Source organism: Sturnus vulgaris, chromosome 1 (genome assembly GCF_052056855.1).
Source record: "Sturnus vulgaris isolate bStuVul1 chromosome 1, bStuVul1.hap1, whole genome shotgun sequence".
NCBI classification, from domain to species: Eukaryota; Metazoa; Chordata; class Aves; order Passeriformes; family Sturnidae; genus Sturnus; species Sturnus vulgaris.
In genome coordinates, this window is record NC_142243.1 from 132017204 (window position 1) to 132036847 (window position 19644).

General features: G+C 39.5%; 1 long non-coding RNA gene across 2 annotated transcripts; it reads right to left on the bottom strand.

The window, feature by feature from the left end:
• Positions 1-10640: 10640 nt before the first annotated feature.
• Positions 10641-19328, bottom strand: LOC148225530 (uncharacterized). Of its 2 annotated transcripts, none has more exons than XR_015804703.1 (3): positions 19193-19328; positions 13695-13842; positions 10641-12448 (listed from the first exon to the last, which is right to left on the bottom strand). It is a non-coding gene; the product is annotated as an uncharacterized LOC148225530 (long non-coding RNA). The 2 variants fall into 2 exon arrangements; XR_015804688.1 differs by having other exon boundaries at positions 13680-13842.
• Between the last annotated feature and the right edge of the window lie 316 nt (positions 19329-19644).

The window sequence follows — 19644 nt, forward strand, 5'->3', positions numbered from 1 at the left end:
TTTTTGTTTAGACTCCTTAGAGTTACAAATGACATGTCAAACCAAGAAGTGATGTTATGAGAAGAGGATGTGGTCTGTGTCTCATGGGATTGGTTATGACCGGGATCATAATAATTGGGATAATTTAGATGATACCAATAAAAGTATTTTTGTTTCCAAAATGGAAATAATTTTCACATTCTGGTTTCACAAAAACTAAGTACTTAGTGACTCTTTCACTTGCCTACGAAGTGATGGGAGTAGAGGTAATGGTGTTTTCTAGCTCATCACTACTGATTCATCTGCGTTTAAACAGAAACAAAGATAAATGTAATATTCTTTGCATTACCATGGAGTTAGACACTCTTGTTTCTAAATGAGAATTTCACAAGCTGGCAGGATATTGAGTTTCACTGCCAACTATTTGATTTAATAATACAACTCAAGGAGTAGTGGCTAGCATAACCCACTGATGTGCAAGTAGACAATTTGTCAAGAAAATACTGAAATGGATGCTGTGTTGTTACCATGTGCACGGGGTCAGATGTCATAACATCCAATTCCTTGAGCAATAGTTAAAAGCTCTGTGCAGCAAGCTGAACATAAATCTAGAAAGTCAGCCAGAACCTCGTATTAAATGTTTCCAGAGCATGTGTCAGTGGGTATCTGTTGTGCTAAGCACCTCGCTATAGGTACCCTGATCTATAGTGCTGCTAATTGCTCCCAGTGCCAGCTCTCTTCATACAGATAGCCACGTGAGCAGCAGTGAGAATTACTTATAGAATTGCTGCAAAGCCTGGAGAGGGCCTCTGGGAGCTTCCCACTTACTTGCTGCATGCTGATGAGTCCTCCTGGTTGTTGCTGGTCACCAAAAGTTGTTTCCCTTTACAACCCCTAAAACATCAACTCTTAAACAATCTGAACATGTCTGCTAAGGCACAACACAATAGGATGGGGCTACAGCTCATATTAGTTCTCTACTCTTCTGAGTTGCCAATCTTTCAATGAAAAATGCTTTTATGTAAGCCAGTTATCTTCAAACCACCCTTACTACAAATCAGGTTAAGGTAAAACCCAAATGAAAGTATAAATTCACAACATCCAAAGCTGACTGTGAGTACAAATATTTATGCAAGTTATGGGCAGAAGAAAAGAAAAAAGCACACAATCTGTATACATGAAGTTGAAATTAAAGTAATTTCTTACTACAATCAGCTGAGGTGCTAAAAGTGCCCTCAGTGCATACCATTGATTTTGGCCTCCATTGTGCCTACAATGTCATCTTGCAGCTATTGGAGAGGAGCACCCTGGGTGAAGCCACCTAGCTCTAAATCACCTTTCCAGGGGTCCTCAGTATTGCCATAGATGTCAGGATTCCCATGCAGGTTTTTTCCTTGGAATTTTGAACAGACTGCTCCCTTCCAGCCCTCTCATGAGAGGAATGCTAGAATTTGACTCTCAGTAAACCTTAATCAGGTTTTCATGTGTTGTAGGCAAATTTTCCTTCCAAAAAACTGATTGGAAGTCCTAATCTTTTGAGAGACAATCACGCAGTGTGGAAAAACCCTTGATAAAATTTCTAAATAAATACAGCATGGAAAACAAATAAATCCTGGTGATGATAAAAGCCTAATCCAATAAACTAATCTGATCAAAAGATCAGTCTTGTAAAATCAATTACATTTGTCTTCAAACACAAAGACATAGGCAAGGTTTTTAGAAGAAATACATTCTCTGGAGGGATTAAACCACAAATTGCTTTATGAATATATTCCCCTAAGAGAAACTAGAATATAATTCCCGAAGGATCTCTATCAAGAACCAATGGGAATTTAGTCTCTTTTGTACTAGTTAGCAACTCACTTGAAAACATGTAAACAATGTTTGGTATACAGCATGTGATTTATTGCATACACTGTTTTGTCTCGGTGCTTTCAAGGAGAACAATAGCAAGCTGTAAAACCTTCTGCTCCAGATCATTCCTTCAAAATAAATCCAGTTCAGATGCTTTGTGAGGACTGGTATTTCAGAGTGATAACTGGCAATTTATAAATCACCCACTTTCTTTTGCAACGAGACAGCACATCTGTAATCCATATTTATTTCCCATTAATAACTGTGACGGTGCTGTGGCATTGATTGTTTCATATCATGTGCATTTCACCTTACTAACTAACCTTGAAGAAGAGTAAAGAGGAGCAATTTTCCCCATTTTTTTCCACTCAGATAGTATTCTAAGATGAACTGTTTCAAATAAATTTAAATAAGCTATTGAACTAACACATGCTCAAGATTTTCATGAGTTTAATAATGAAATCTATATTTGCACCATTTATGTTTCATTCCCTTTCCAGACATCTACATCACATATGAAAGCTGAGCAACACAAAGAGGAAATACTTCAATTCATTTTTAAAAACAGTCAAAACTTTAAGTCACTTCAGGTTGACATTGGTAACAGTGTGACTTTGCATGCCTCCAGGATTTGTAAAATTGCCAAAACAGATTTTAGGAAGCTGATGGGACTAGACTACCAGGAGGGAGACTTAACAGCAAGAAGATTGATTACAATCAAGTCTGCTAAGGGAGGGCTGTAACAGGCCAAGGTGCACTCCCTGCCTGCCCTCAGGCTATGCTGGCTGCTGGAACTGGCAAAAATTGTGTAACCTGGGCTGTTCCTGCTTGCTGTTCTCACCTCCCTACACTGGGAAAGACTACACAAATTGCAACAGAGCCACAGAAAGAAGTCAAAGAAAAGGCTCTGATCATGCCACCTATGGAAGTTTCTTCTGCATGTAGCCAAGGAGTTCATGACTATCTGTGGGGAAGATTCCAACAAAGCATGATTCATTCAGCAGAGAATATCTTTTCTGCTTCACCCATGTTTTCTTTTCCTTTTGCCCAGTTTCATGTCTGTTGCCAAGGTTTCTGTGTTAAAAGGCACCTTGTTTTGACAACTTCTAAACTTACATTAACATTTATATTGAATCTTTGATTATTGAAGCATAATAATCTCCATTAATAAATCCTATATAAGTAAGTTGAATAATTACCCTCCCAGCCAAAAAAGATGTTGAACTACATGGGCAATGTTAGATGCACACACTACCTATTTTGTGATGCACATCCTAATCACTGATAAAGGCTTAAAACCCCTCATACTTAAAATACCTTTACAACAGAATTCTCTCTCTCTTCTTGCCTAATATTGCTCTTAAATCAAATATACCAAAGATTAAATCATTGGCTTCATGTCACACTAAACATTCAAAATCATTATCCCAAAATCCTTTTAGGAGGCAGACAAGATGCCCTCAGTTCAGCTCCCTGCAGATTGTAGGTCAGTAGCACAAAGACATAGCATATAATTGGACTCAAGTGGTAGTCAAAGCTCATAAGATGCCAAGAACAAATTAGTCTGAATCATCTTCTACTTTAAAAAGAGACATTTAAGTGTGGGCACAGTCCAGATTTGCAGCTGCCTGACCTATGGATAAATACAAGGCTTTAATGTTTCCAGAAACAGAACAGTGAACAATTTAACTACCTGAATATGACAGGAAGCATCAGCTTTTTTGATTCCTGGCATTTCTGTGAGCGTTTTGGCTTTAGGATGAACCCTGAATTATTGAATTTATATTGAAGTACAAAGCAACTTTAAATTCTATATTACAAAGGGAAATGAAGAGCAAAATAAAAGCATCATGCAAGTGCTAACTGTGAAATATTTCCAATAATTACCAAATATTGCTTTTTAATATTATGTGACACTTTACAGATAGATAAAACAATCAAATGTCTATTGTTAGCCAATTAGTACACGAAAAGAAATGCAAATGTAAAAATTACTGACCTGATATCCATTTCAATATCATGAAAGCGATATGTTTTTATTTTACCAAGGAATTTTTAAAATTACTAAGCATTTATGCTGAAAAATGGGAGAATAAATCAGAAAGGATCAGTCTATATTTTTTCCTTATTTTCTCCAACTATCTGATTGCAGCTGCCACATGCAGTGAAAAATCAGGGTTAAGATCCTTTAATCTAAATTGGAGTGGGAAATGTGTTCCAAAAATTTAGGAAACAAAGAAGTTGTCTAGGTTGGAACTTGAGTTTCCATTCACATCCGCCTGTTAATATATGGTAACAATGAGCACATTTCATGCTTTGGGTAGAACAAACAAATATTTGCTTCCTGAAAACATGTCTGTGATGCATGGGCAGTAGCACATATAATTCAGTCAAACTGGAAGGAGAGCGAAGCAGCTGAGGTATGAGCCCGGAAGAAAAAAGATTCAGCTTTTGAGCTTCACCCCAGGCTTTTGTAGCAATGTTGGAGCAACCCAGTGGCCTCCTGTGTGCCTCAATTTCCCTTCTGTACTGCAAGGCTAATAGGATCACTCTTCATCTCAAAGGAAGACGGTCCTGTAGGTCTGTGATTCAGCCTAGCCAGCCAAGCAGGAAGAAAAAACACATTGTGCTTCTCATTCTTTGGGGTTATTTTTGGACCTTTACTTGGAGGTAAAAGAGAGATGAAAGCACCATCTGAAATGTACTTTTTGCTGCTGGAACAAAAGTAATGGTATCTATCAGATTTAATCAAGCTGTTTGTCTGCTTTTACTTTCCTGTACTTGAAACACTGCAGCGCTTTGTTTTCTTTGTAGTGCTACATTTCTTCATTGGTTCAGTTTATGTTCAAAGAGATTTAGAATTGAACATAACTTTTAAAGTGGTACTTTTAGTGTTTGTCTAGAGGGCTTGACTCATAGAATCTGTTGCATTCCCCCCAGAGCGTGCTAACAATTCAGGTGAAGCATTGCAGTCACTGTTGTAAAGCAGTGGCCATATTTTTATATATGTTGCTTTGTAATGAATAAATGGTTCCTGTTGAAAAGAAGCTGGTAGAGTAGGAGGTGGAAGGTTCCAGTTTTGCTTTCAGAAAGCATCACAGGTGCAGCTGGCTGGGGGCATGAGACCAGCCAAAACCTCCTTGAGCAGCCTCTTTTCCCACAGTCACATGGTTTGGGAGAGGGAACACTTATTTATCAGTGCAGCACAACATGAGGTTAAACAGCAGGATGCATATATGGTACACTAAAATACTCAGCAAGGTCTTGTTGACTTCTGCTTCAGGAGAATTTCATCCTCAAGAATACAAATTCACCTGTTAGTGGGAAGAGGAGGTCCTGCAGGGGCCTGCTGTCCTGTGACACCACCCCATTGTTGATGTGGTGACTTGAGTACTGCCTCTGGCTGTCTGCTGTACATGCCCACACTCACCAGGCTTGCTCAGATGAAAAGGAATGGAGGTGCACAGTGTTTGGAAATTTTTGAAACTGGTATTTCACCTCATTTCCATCTTTCCCCATCTTTTCCTTCTCCTTTCTTTTTAACTCTTCACATACTTTCTTCTCTCTCTAATATTTCCAAATCCAGAATTCATTGAATTCATTGACCTTGAAAACAAAAACAAACAAACAAAAAACCTAGGAAAGAACAATTTGCTTGCCAAGTGCAAATGCTTTGACAGATGCAGGGTACAAACCAAGCTGTGGAGTCAATCAAACCTGTGAAGTCTCACATTAGAAGCCCTCTGTCTCCCTCCCTCTGGGTTTTTACCCAGTATTATTTTTCCTTGATTGCATCATTCTTTTGTGAAGACTGAAACTCCTGAGAATATAACTACCTTAGACTCTATAATAAATATATCATAGAAATGGTGTGATTTATGGTTTTTGGTAGTATTTTAAACAACCCTGTTATATGTCAGCAAGGATTTATGGCACGGATCCTTTGATCTTATAAAACCAGGCACAGCAACCAAAAGCCCAAGAACCTCTAACCATTAGCAATCTCTGGTGTTCTTTTGTCAGTAGGGAGGATTAAGAGGAGGCACTGTATTAATATGGGATTCACACTAAGGCTGCCCAGGACATCCCATGTCCCTCCAGGGCCAGAGTTGCACAGCTCCACACTGTGATGACTTGTCTTTGAGTATTTAAGCCTAGATCTGTATTTTAAAAATGCAGAATTGACCCTGGAAATACTTGAACCAGCTGGTCAAGTGCCTTAGCACAGAGGCAGCAGATGTAGAGCAGTTCCTATCTGTAAGGGAGCCACTAGAGGGAGGGAGAGGTCCACAGTGCCCTTCCCCAGCCACCTTCTGCATCTCCTCCATCACCAAACACAGGCTGGACCCTGCTCCTGACAGCCGGTGGGGACTGCATGTTTGACCCTAGTCATGGGACAAAATGAAGGTGGCAGCAGTTTCCCAAGGTCTTCAGTGTCTGACCCTCCAAAAGCGCCTGGTAGCTTTTCTGGAGCCCCAGCTGCTGCTCCACATGGATGTGATTCCTCAGTGCCGAGGCTGCAGGCCAGATGGATGCATCCTGTGGGCTCCGTGCAGCCCAGGAGCCCTCAGCTACAGCACCATATGCAAGTGGTGTTTTACACACATATCAAATGTCAAGCCTTGGCTAAGCTGCAGATGAAGTATAATGCTACTGCTCTAGCTCAGTGCCCTTAATACCACCCCACAGTGTGGGAGAGCCCTTCCTCCAAATCATTAGCTACAGATGAGCTCTGTGCTTATTATAGGCCCCCGAGTACTTTCTAGCAAAAGCATCCCCAGAACAAAGTGTCTCCACTCCTCCTCAGCTGAGTTTTAACACAGAATTTAATAAAGATTTATAGGTTTTCAGAGATTGTTTCGAGCTCAGCCAAAATCTCTTTTCTTTAAATCATACTTTTCCATAGGGGGCAGGGGAGGAAGTGTTTCCAAGGCTATAGAAATTGAAGCAATATCTCAGGTATCTCCAGCCCCACTCAATGTGCTACCAGTCCTTTAACTTAGGGGAAAACAGGATTTGTTTTACAAATCCCATCCAGAAACGCTTTGTGTGAGTAATAAAATGTTAGGCCTCATAAACTTATCTTAATGCTCATATCCCTGGATTTATTGCATTTGGAAACCAAAAATTAATATCATAAAATTTCCAAAAATAAAAAGAAAATGTACTGAGGGCAAATAAGGGAAAGCTATCCTGTGTCATTATTTGTTAATTAAACTACTCGAAGGCCATTTTGATGACTAGAGATGGACAAATGCCAGAAGTTTCACTCCTGCAAGGAGCTTGAAATTTGCTGGGAAAGGGGATTGTGATGGACATCATTTTGTAAAGAATGTTAAAGTCTTTCCTCCGGTTAATTTAATGATTCAGAATCCAAGGATTCTGAAATACTTTCCAGAGGAAATACACAAGATTTCCCCTTAACCTGGATAAAGGCATTGAATTCAGAGAGCAGTATCTTGAAGTCAATATTTAAGCCTGAGTTAATTAAGAGGAGTAAAATAGTAAGAGTTAGAGAAAGGACTGGTCTGGTGGACCTTGGGAGTGTTAACTCCTCTTGAACACATCCCACTCATTTTTCTCACACAAGCTGTGTTCCCCCAGTTACTGAGCATTCAGCTTGGTTTCCTGAAGGCTCTCTTTAGGTAGTCCATACCTTTCCTAAGATGCAGCATGAAAAACATGACACAATACTGAAGATGAGTCATCAAAAGTAGGAAGAATGATGAAAATTTACTTTACATGTTAAAATACCTTTTTGTGTGTTTACATGTGCTCTGGTTGGGATTTGCATTCTTTTTCTGTAGACCTGCAGTTCAGCTCATATTTTTTGTGAGCACGTACCTCATTATGTCTACATGTATTTCACTCACCCTATTAAACTGCATCCTGTTTATTCTAGGGAAAGTTGTTGTTTTGGGTTTTTTTAATTTATCAATTTGGAGTTTGCAGACTTTTCTATATGAACTCATCATATCACCATTTAATTCTTTGTCAAAAAATACTGGTTAACTAGTGTCAGACCCAGGCTACTTTTGCAAAATCCAGCTTACCAAATCAGCCCTGTTGACAAATGTTAGGAATTTTGGATTTAACATGAATCCAAATCTCTTTGAAGAGAGCATCAGTAAGTGGCTATGCTGTTAAAAGCAGGGGTAGAATTTTCATATTTTACCAGAAAAGATAGTCCAGTAGTCTGTTCCTAACATCAACTGGTTTCAAGGGAAGACTTGAGAAACTACAGAATGGGCAGCTGTGGAACTAGGGAAGATTATGCTGTAACCAGAAAATTACAAGTGACAGTAGGATAGCACATACTGAACTTCTGCCAGACAATATTATCTGGGATTCTGAACAAGGGAGAGTGAATGAATAAAGAGCTCTTAGGGAAGATAAATCTCTTACCCTGTGAGAGAGGATGGTTTTGTTTTTAAGCCCCTGCTTGCTCAGCTTTACAGGGGATCTGACAACTGTTTCTACCACAGACTTTTCTTATGGGCCCTGAGCATATCAGTTAATCTCTTTGAGCATCAAATCTCTCCTGATTCTGAGGGATACAGGTTGAGTTATTTGAGGAGCTCTTTGATACTGTAAGTGTCCCCCACCCAAAAAAAACCAGAAAAAAAACCCAAAAAAAGCAAAAGAAAACAAAATCATAAAAAAACCCGCAAAAAAACAAATAAACACCCACAAAACAAAACAAACAAAAAATACCCCAAAAAAAACAACAAAAAAAGAAAACCCCCAAAAACCAAACAAACAAAAACAAAAAATCCACAACTCTGGAGAGGAAAGAATAAAGCAAGAAGAAAACAAATATATGCCTTGACCAAAATTTAGCTTGTGTCGGGTGAGACACTCATACAAGGTAAAAATATACATTACACAGCTTAGATAAGAGAAGTGAGGGAAGACAAGAACTACCTATGATGTAAATAGACTCCTTACCTGACTGTAATATAGTCAGGTGAGGAGAAAAATGATTTTGTTGTTCTAGTCAAAACATTTGGATCCCATATAGAAAGTGTACACCAAATGGGAGTTACTAGTCAAGCAAGAGACTTAAACATGTGACTTCTCTTAAGACGAAAATCAAAACAGATTTATGATTTAGGTTAGGACACTGGTGTAATTCAGGCAGCAGACTCTGGTGCTGAGATCCTGAGAACTCATTACACATGACTTTGGGGCTGTACAAAACCCAGTGAAGCTGAAGATCTGCTCTGTGCTTAGCCAGAGTGGCTCAAGAAGCAGCACAGCTCAGGACTTGGCTCCTGTCTGCACGGAAGCAGACACAAACTGTTCAATCTTTTGTAATACCAAAGATATTGAGAAATTCAGTTTTTACACTGAAGGGTTTATCAGGATCCATTTTGACTGGAAAGAAAGAACTACCTCTCCTTGCTCAGTTCTTTTTATACAGACAATCTGACCTGACATGAGGAGGCTCCATTTCCTGGAGTGCATGTGAAGTCCCAAAATAAGTCCCCAAATAAGACTCTTCTTTGGTGTGCCTCACAGACCCACTATTCAGAATATCTCCCAGTGTCTCAGTACAAGTGCTGGAGGAGAAAGAGGGTGCAGGAGCTGCTGAAATATTGTTTGATCGTAGTTGGTGGAAAGGACAAGAGAACTCCCTGGGGATCGTGGAGACAAGGGTGCACAATGGGGCCAACAAGTGCACGTTGGGGCTAAGGCAGGCACAGCACAGAGTGGGCACTGGCATCACAGTTTATGATATTACCAGCATCTAATTTTGAAATGTTCTGTACTGTGACTCATGTTTCTACCATATGCTGATACCACCACTCTGCTTGAGGCTAAAAGTATCTGTTAGCAACAAATTCCTTATGATGACTCTCTCTGAAGGACTGGATCCAGTAGTATTTCTCAGTGTCACATATGTGCACACATATGCACACAAATGCACCCGTGTGCACAAGATTTACTGGATTCTTCACAAAACAAAGTCATGGCTTCTGTTTTCTTTGGGGGTTGGTGAGTGAGGACCGATTGATGGTCGTGTCAGAACCCAGTAAGTGATTTCTTCACAGTGGGTAGGGAAGGTGAAATGTCATTTTCTTTCTTTGACTCAGAGAATCCAAGTTCAGTCTCACTCTTTGATATTCAGCTTTCTGGTAGAGATTGGTTAGAGGAGATTCGATGTGATGAGGTACACCTTATGGGCTTAAAAGGAAAGACTACATTTCCTTACTTCTCCAGAAGCAGGAGAGTTGATTCCCACTTTCCCAAGGCCTGTTTGGGAAGTTGAAGTCTATGTCTCAGCCTTACAATATTTATGTTCCCTGCATGGTTCTGAATGTCCTTGTACAGGTCCAGGTGACTGATATTTCTCATCATGTTTTGTGCAAATGTGCACATAATCTCTGTGTGCCAAATGACGGAGTTTATGAAGCCAGAAAGTAAAAGTAATTTATAAATCTCATTTCAGATCTCAGAGGAATAATGTAAGGAAAAAGAGAGCTTATGTATCTCCTTTTCTTGTACATTCACTGGTTACCATGTAAACTAAGGGGAACTACTTGTAAGTAAAACTCAACATTTGAAATAGTTTGTCTCCTTTGTCTACAAGAGCTTTTAAAAGAATCCATTTGTCCTGTATTTCTTCCTGTTCCTTTTCTTTCCTACTCCCCCTTGAATACCACAGGTCTTATTTCTGACTTACAAAGATGGTCATCTCCTCTTCCCATTCTCATGTGGTCTCCCTGGATAGCAGAGAAATTATGAACCTTGCATTCCTTCACTGTCTTGGTCCCAGGGGAAATAACTGTAGCCACAGATATAGAGCAGAAAAAATGAGTGAGTTGGGCTTTTCCACCATCCTTTATTTACACTTTTCATGGTTCCTTTTTCCTCAATATTGGTTATGTGTTAATGTTCATCCACCAGCCCAGCAGGGAACAGTCTTTACTCTCACCAGTAAAATATCTTATCATAGCAAGAAAAAGGTATAAGAGCCCAGGTCAAAGAATTAGATAGCACCTAAATTTTTATAACTTGCAATACTGTTTGCAAGGGACTGCTAAAATTATGACACAAAATAATGTTTTTTGAATGAATATAGAGTAATCCCACCAGTCTCAGAGCAACTCTAAATGTACAGGCTCTTGTTCACTAGTAGCAAAACTCCCTTTATAAAGTAGCACACCCAAAGTGAAGGCAGCTGTGATACAGTGCACTAGAGATTTTGTACTTTGCAAAATAGAGCTATATAAAGGGGGTATAGCAGGGGAAAATTGGTGTGCAGCAATTTTATAGCATAAACTGATAAAATATTGGCAGAGATTAGTAACATTCGCCTGGTCTCAGGTTTCTTTACAAAATTCAGATATTGCATGAGATTTAGCAGAATCTGTCTACACAAAGGCAAAGGACTTTTTTTTTAATAACTCTTGTGAGCAACGGAGAAAACAAATGTCTTCCTGATTTTGACACTTACAATTCTTTTTGCTCACCTGAGACAACACCATGCACCCAAAACCACTAATCTAGGAAGTTAGGGTGAAGTCAGAAAGGGTAAAAAAAAAAAAAAAGAGAGGAATATGTTTATGTTGACTTCATGTTTTTTAGTGATTCATTAGCCAGCCCAGTGTGGCTATCATGAAACAGGTTGCTAGCATGCATCAGCTGAAGAAGGGAACAATTACAAAGTAACATTAATTAGGAATCAAGAAGGTTAGAAAAATTACAATATGGTTCTAGAAGCTTCCTCAGAAGACACTTCAACTTTACAAATAGAATTTTTTAAAATATTGGTTTTTTACCAAGTGTCTTAAACTGATGAGACTAGCAGAGGTTGAGCTGCACAGTTCTTCCAGGTAAGTAGCTGCAGGAGAGAAAGAAGAGCCCATGGGAAGGGTAAGCACTGTGTCTGCTCACAGAGCAGCCAGAGGATTCCTCCCACTTCACACTTTTTACTCGAGACCCTGGGGTTTGTGCTTTTACCTGGAACCAGGGAAAACCATTGTGAAATGATCTCTGTTGGAGGAAGCTGAAGCCACATTATCTGCCTGCCCAATCTGTGCTTATGCTTTCACTTGCTCTCAGTTTGGATCCACCAGAGATCACAAAATCTGTTCTCAGATGCGCATTATAACCAGTATGTTCTTGGGTAAATAAATTAATCATCTCTTATTTCACTTTTGCATCCATCTGAGAGCTTTCATGGGGCAGGATTTTACGACAAAATATCAGTTTGTGATTGCTGGTGTCATAGATTTCCACTCAGTATTCCGCTATGTGATAATTCCCACATCACTCCAGTTGGTGGCTTCTGCTTGCTGTAAGAAATGCATGAAACTGTGCCTAAAATAAACAGTAATTCCTCCATGCACCATTCATTCACCAAACTCAGTGAATGGAAATTGGATGTGCTGATGAAGATTTTCATTGAGTGAAAGTCTGACGAGGTCATCACCTCACCTCCTACAAAAACACAGCAGACACCTTGTGACTCTACAGGAAAGAGAAGACTTCTCAGCAACCATTTGTAGGGGTACTTAGAGGAATCTACAGCCAGTTTCTTCAAGAGGACCTGATGGACCTGGGGAAGCAAAACTGAGCACAGGTGTGATTCTGTTATCTTTAGTTGGTCCTGCAAAGAGATGAAAGGAAAAGTCATGGGGTAAATTCAAAGGCAATATAGTCAAGTTTTCACTTGGACTCTCTTTTTAATAAGGAACAAAAATATTAAAAGAGTTACATAAAGACAAAAAAAATCAGAAGCATCATAATGGACTTCAATGCCATGAGTATCAAGGGCTAACCTGACAGACTGCAGTAAAGATATATATTGTGGGGAAATACAGCATCTACAATTTATTATTTCCTGTAGAAATAGCATGTAGTACCATGAGCCCCTGAGGTATCTCATGGGGAATTTGCAGGAGATCTCCTTTAATTGAGTTGAGTCACTAGTGAATGTAAGTAAATAAATCAATGCAATCTTGATCATCTTAGAATTAAATGTGTAGAAGGTTCCTGCATTACCTCGGGAGCTTCTCTCATGATTTGTTTCTTAGTTATGCAGATTGATTTGGCTGTTAAGCATAGAGGTCCAAGTTTCCCTGCTCATGCCTGTGTTGTCAGTGGGCAGGAGAAAGTAGGAGACAGACTTCCCTGGAGCTAGCACCAGGTTTCAGTGGTTACCTGAACTGACATTGCAGTTACTGCAAATTCATTAGACCTCCTGTTCCTTGAAGCCTGCTCCTTCCCCCTCTCTCCTGTTTTCATAGAAACACCATAGGGAAGTTAGTACCAGGATCTCCATGAACTTTGTTTTAGGGACTCAGCAAAGTCTGCTGGGGCAAATGAATGAGTGTCAGAACAATGCTCCTATTCCCAAAACAGGATTTCTGTTATACTAATGCCATTATCTGACTATGGGAGGAGAGGGGAAAGGAGAGCAGAAGGAACTAGTGTCAAGTACTGTGTGTATTTAGGCCTCTACTCACTGTTATCAGTTTGTGACTGAGCAGGTAAATCATATTTCACACTGTTGTTTGGAGTTCCCTGAGTGAGCCTGCTCCAAAGCCCATCCAAACTTTCAGGCAGAAGACTGCCTAGCTCTTTTCTTTTATAGCACATGACTAAGTTGGATTTGAAGCCATTTCCATACTGGACACAGTCAAACTAAATGCAATGAGTGAGAAGTAATTCTATAGCTTTGTGCTTCAAATTCACATTCTTGGCTGAATGTCCTGACTAAAGACAAAAAAATCAACATTTATTACACATCGATGTTAGCACAGCTTTTAAAAGACAAACTGATTTCTAATATCAGAGAACAGAATACAGTTGAAACCATAGGAGCAGCAATTTCTTACTCTGGAAATCAATACCATGCACTGAGGAGAGCTGGAAAGTCTCTTCAGTTTCTATTGCCTTAAGCTGAGGCTCTGATTCCCACTGTAAGCATTACTCAGTTTGAACAGACTTTGATCCTTACTGGGAGGAAACAAGGATCCGACCTCTGCCTGAACTTGGGTCCTGTGGAGAAAAAGATTCTCCAGTTAGAAAAATAGAGGTTTCTGAGCTTCTTGTACATCTGTTAGCTTCCCAACAGGCAGCATGTGCGTGTGCCTGGGTAGTGTTCCTGAGTCATCTCCTCTAATTAACCTTTTAGAGAAGGTTGCCAGTTAATTTGCTGAGCAACCCCAAAGAACGAAAATAATAATAATAATAAAAAATTTAAAAAAAAAGGATGATAAAAAATATGCCAGGCTGTAGTTTTGAGCATGATTCTTGATTTAACTTCACCAGATAGAGTAAAAAAAATAGCTCTGGCTGCTGTGCAATAACCTCATTCCTGCATCTGTTTCTAACACTGCTCCCTCCTCACTCCCAACCTTTCTCACTGGGAAGTTTTCTGATGTGATTAAGTCATTATTGGTTTCCTTGGGTAGAAATAATGAAGATCTCCCAAGCATAAGAAGCTGTGAATGTGGACCAAAATTTGACTCACCAAGCTCCTAAAAAAAATATATACAAAGCAACAACCTGAGTTATTTTGAATTCCTGATGAAAACTGTGGATACCAAAGGGGTGTTCTGGCTATTGCTGAGCAAGGCCTGCATAGTTAAAGGACCTTTCTGTTTCTCATAATGCCCTACCATGAGGAGGCTGCGGGTGCACAAGGAGCTGGGAGGGGACACAGCTCTGACAGCTGACCCCAATTGACCATTCCATACCACGTGGAATTTTGCTCAGTGTTAAAATGGGCTGGGGAATGAAGGTTGGCCAGGGCTGCCACTGCTCAGTGATTGACTGGGCATCAGTTATTTGGTGGTGAGCAATTGGTTTTCTTCTGCATCATTTGTTTTTATACTTTAACCCTTTTGATTCTCTTCTCCAAAAGGAGAGTGAACCAGTAGATCTAAGGTGCTTAGCTGCCTGCTGGGATTAAACCATGACAGTCTTGAAACCCTTCCACAGGTTTGCTGAAACCAACATGTGAGGCCACACAAGTTTCTTGCATAAAGTGGTAAACCAGTATACACTATCCCATCTGACAGTTTTACTCTCTGATCCCTCTCATGTCCTAAAAGCTTCCAAATACCTCCCCTTTTTTCTCGCTGGATTTGAGTTTACTGCCCTTTCTCCTGATGCCTTCTCATTTCCACCAGCCACAAACCAAAGTTCATCCTCCTGTCTCCTACCCCATCTCCATCTGCTTTCCTCCCTCTGCATGCCTGTCTTCCTCCTTGCTGCTCCTGTGCAAGCCTCAGCACCCATTCAGGGGCTGCAGGCACATCACTTTGTCACTGCTGTCACCTTGCTGCAATCCCATCAGCTCCCTGCATGCTGCCCCAGTCGCAGCATGACCAGCTGTGGCACAGCTGTGTGGGACACACTTGGAGGATGCCTCTTTCTCCCTAGCTCATATTGCTGACCACATGCTGAGGTTTGATTATCTTTTTTCCCTATCCTGGTTTTTTCCACTCTTCCTCACTCCTTCTTTCTTGCAACTTTGGGATCATTTCTCTCACATGCAAAGGAAAAGGAGTCAAATACCTAAAAATAAATACAGCCATAAATGGACTGGCTGTTCTTCTGCTTGCTCTCTGTAAAACAAGGCATAGAAAAGGGAGATAGATTACCAGGTACATAAGACAGGCAAAGGTGTTGAAAAATTGAGGGACACGACAAGTTTTGCTTTGTGAGCTTGAATGCTGCTCACAATTTGGCTTTGAATGTGTTTGAGTTGATCACTTTATGAAGACAATTGCATGGCATGGCTTGCTTGTGATGATTAGAGGGATTTTTCACTGACCCAGGATCTTTTCATCTCTAGGTTGCTCTAATTTTCTCTCTTGTAGGAAAGAGTAAAGGTACAACATTTAGTTTAGGAAAGTAGATTTTTGTTGTTTAACATAGCCTGGCATAATTGCTGTCAAATTAGTTGTGGTTGAAACTGGTATCCTGGACTGTAAATTGCACTGCCCCACAATGCTTATGTAGTTCCTTCAGGATACCTAGATCTTAAAGTGGGTCAAAGAGCTGGTAGTTTTGCTTAAAGTGTTTCCATCTGACCCAAACACTGCTGCAGGAGTAAGAAACAGCTAGTGGCTGTACAAGAGTTAAAGTTGTGGGTGGTAATAATAGGATATGATAAGAAAGCTGTCAGTCTGGGAGGGAGCTGGACCATGTCCACAGCACTACTGAAGAGACTTCAGGCAGTGACAGTGACGCCTCATCCTCACTGTGATTTGTTCTTGATTGAAGGAGTCGTGCTCCTGCCTTAACCAGATCAGGATATTGTGCATTTCTGCCTTTTGGGGAGGGATTCCTCAATCTTTCTACCATGCTCCTTAACCTGGAATGTGAGGAAAAGATTTATGTAACCACTATTCCCCAGAAATTATGAGACTTTGAATAACAGCTGCAATGTTCACCATCTCAGAGCAAACACAGCAGCTCAGAAGCTGAGGAGTGGCCCCTCCACTCCTCAGTGGAAGGAGGCTGGAGTGGAGAACACACCACAGAAGACAATTCTCTTCTTCAGAACAGCAGGGTGTGATATAACGCTCCTGTCCCTAGAATGGCAATCTGGCAGGAATCTCTTAGCACACCAGAAGTTTTCACTGGGTTTATCAGATCTGTGACCTGATTACTCTCAATCCAATTGTGGGTACTTGTCCATCTTTCCCCAGTGATGATTGTTAAAATGATAATCCTGCATCATCATAAGATAGAGTTTTTTTTTTCATGGCTTAATGGCCTTTTATCTTCCTGGAAAAAAGTTAGGTTATATTGCAGGAGTTCACTATCTATTCTGGTTACTTGCTCCATGCTTCTAGACATAATCAAATTCATTTCTCTGCCTCTTACTTGAGGGCAGATTTTCTTTTGTGCCACCAAAGTACTGTTACAGTTATTTATAAATGTTCGTCAGATCATTTGCCTGTACAAATTACAGCCTGAGTATTATCTGTGAACTGTGTATTTCCATTATTCATCCCAGTCTCCACTCCTGATTGGATGCCTGAAACTTTATGAATAGAGAAAAAAGTGAATGATGAATAGTGAATCATGAATAATAAACAGAAGATGAGTAGACTTTTTGAAACTCCTATTCCTACATGAATATGTGTACCCCTCTATATCAGTTGCCTTCACCAACATTCATATGCAGAGAAAATAGATTGAAACAAGACTAACAAAAAAGGGCAGGAATGCAGCTGAATCAAATCAGGAACTAGCATTTTTTGTGCATAGTTGTGAATGCACTACTCAGCAGTTATTCAACTCCAGTAAAATCCAACTGTTCTGGGGATGAACTCAGCTGCACATGCAAGAGCAGGATTTTTCTCCATCCTGCCTTGCCCCAAACCTTTCCAGAAAAAAAATAAAAGTGGATATATCACAGTGCTTCTGCTTTCTTCTTCCTCAGCTGCAAAATAGAAATAATTATGCCCTTCCTTCTCCATGTAGCACTCTTAGACCTCTGAATAAATCATGCTAAGTGAGAAAGAAACATTTTTAAAGACTCATCAGTAACTAGCATAAATCATGTCAACTTTTAGATTCTTAGCTGTTTAGGTAACTTACAGATATGTACAATGCAGATGTTGCTTAGAGATTATCCTTAAATTATATTTTTCCCACAACAGATAATTGATAGCTTCTGTGGGTCTGACATGCCAAATCACGTTTACTTAAATAAAAGAAAAATATAATTTAAAAAAACCTGTTTTCCCGTGCAATGTCCAAAACGTAATAATTATTGTTTTTCTAAATTGCAACTATTTGGCTTCCTAAGCCTTTAAAAGTGTCTTCTAAGATAGACGTGTAGAAACATCTTGGCAGTGAATATAGACAATTGCAATCATTCTTGCTCTAATTTATACAACTCTAGAAATGTATTTTTTCTTAGCTGTGGGTCCCAGCTGCCTAAAGCTGCTGACCATGATTGAAGATGTGAACATACTTTTTTTAAAAAGAAGAAGATTTTGTTTACATTGTGAGATTTGTACTTCTCTTTTTTATGTTTTTACAGATGGATTTGAAGTAATTGCATGTGCGCTTCTAACTTCTTTCTATTTAGGGAATCTACATGACTCTTGAGCTTTGTATGAAAAGGCAATACGATTTTCATCCTAAAAAGGATTTTATTTATAGAAGGTAAAATCCAAATCCCTAGGATCTCACCTGTAAATGAAAAAATAAATAAGCCTGAGCCTTCTGTATGTGATCTAACAGTTTGTTGCTAGTTACTATCAAGCTGTTTTGAAGATTTTGAAATTCAGAAAAGAAATGTTCCTAGCTTGAATAAAAAGAGCCAAGCCTTTCAGGAACTGCTGGAGGGTACTCAGCCAAAGCATCCATTAGTCATCCAGAATTACCCCTCTAAATCAGACAGAAGAGGGACTCAAATCTGCTTTTCTCGTAGAATGAGTGTCTCAACCTGCTTCCAAAGAGCCTTTTGCCAGCTGGGACCCAAGATGGTTGTGCTGAAACCAGCACTCTTAAAATAGTTTTGGTTTTGACTTTGGCTTTCTTAGTGACAAAAGTCATTTGCATCCAAAAATTCACAGTATGCTTTAACCACTCTAACCTGTATTGCATCGAGTGAAATACCTACAGATATGCATTAAACAGACCTGTATAACTCTGCTTTTTAACACTTTACCAAAGTGAAATGACAGAAATTTCTCTATTTATGGAATACCAGGATTTGAAGATTTTTCTGGAAGAACTTTTCAAGAAAAAAATGTTTTTAACAACATTTTATGCTATTAAAGTACATAAGTGTTTTTGAAAGTACTTAATACACTTTCTCCAGTCACAGTGGTGTGTCTGTTTAGATTTTAGCCCTGACTCTCTAAAAAATTATAATCAGAAAGATCAAAGCACCAATCTAGCCTAAAACTCAGTTAATGGAAGTTTTGTGACCATATTTTTGCCACTTAAATAAAATGATAATACAGCTTTGCTGATGTTTCTTTTAGTGCTCCAATGAACTGTAAATTAGGGTTGCACTTTTAGTGTCCTTTTGAATTATCAAATTATAAATGCATTTCATCTGTCTCAAAGCACCACAACAAAAAAATTACAAGATGACCTTTAAAAATGGCTTGTAAAGCACTGTTGCTTACTTTGTTCTAGATCTCATCTCAGACAATCTCTTGTCTTTGTCACTTTCAGAGATAAATTGCTTTTTCCTCTGTGCCTACACCTGTAATAGCAGCTGTCTTTTCACCACTTGTCACTCCCTTTTCTACTCCCTCTTCATTCCTGCTTTTATCTCTTTCTGCTTACACTGCAGTTCTCCTTTTCTCCCAAGGAAAAATTATATATTTAATATATAAATACAAAACACAATATACCCTGACCTTACCTTCCTTTTTCTTTCATAATGCAGGCAGTTCCTCTATGCCTTTTCTTCTTACTCCTTAGCTGTTCCAGTATTCCCACCTTATCCCATAACCTTCTCCTTAGCTTCTCAGTATACTCTGGCTCTTTTTCCATAATAATACAAACAAGCTAACTCCTGTCCAGCTCACACCAGCCTGCCTCTCCAGCCCCAGCCCATTCTTCATTCTTTCTCTGCTCCCCTCTGAGCTCCAGCTGCTCTGTGGAACTTCACTTCTCCTTTGTGACAGTCTGGTGCCTTGGACTTGAACACAAATGAGTCCATACTTCTGAAAAACTTACCTTTTTTTTAGCTTAAGTATGGCTTCTCTATTTTTTTTTCTTTTATTTTTTTTTCCCATTTGCTTTCTGTCTACCTAACTGTTTGTTCTGGAAGTCTTCTGGAAGATTTTCTTATTCTCCTCCATACTGAGGACA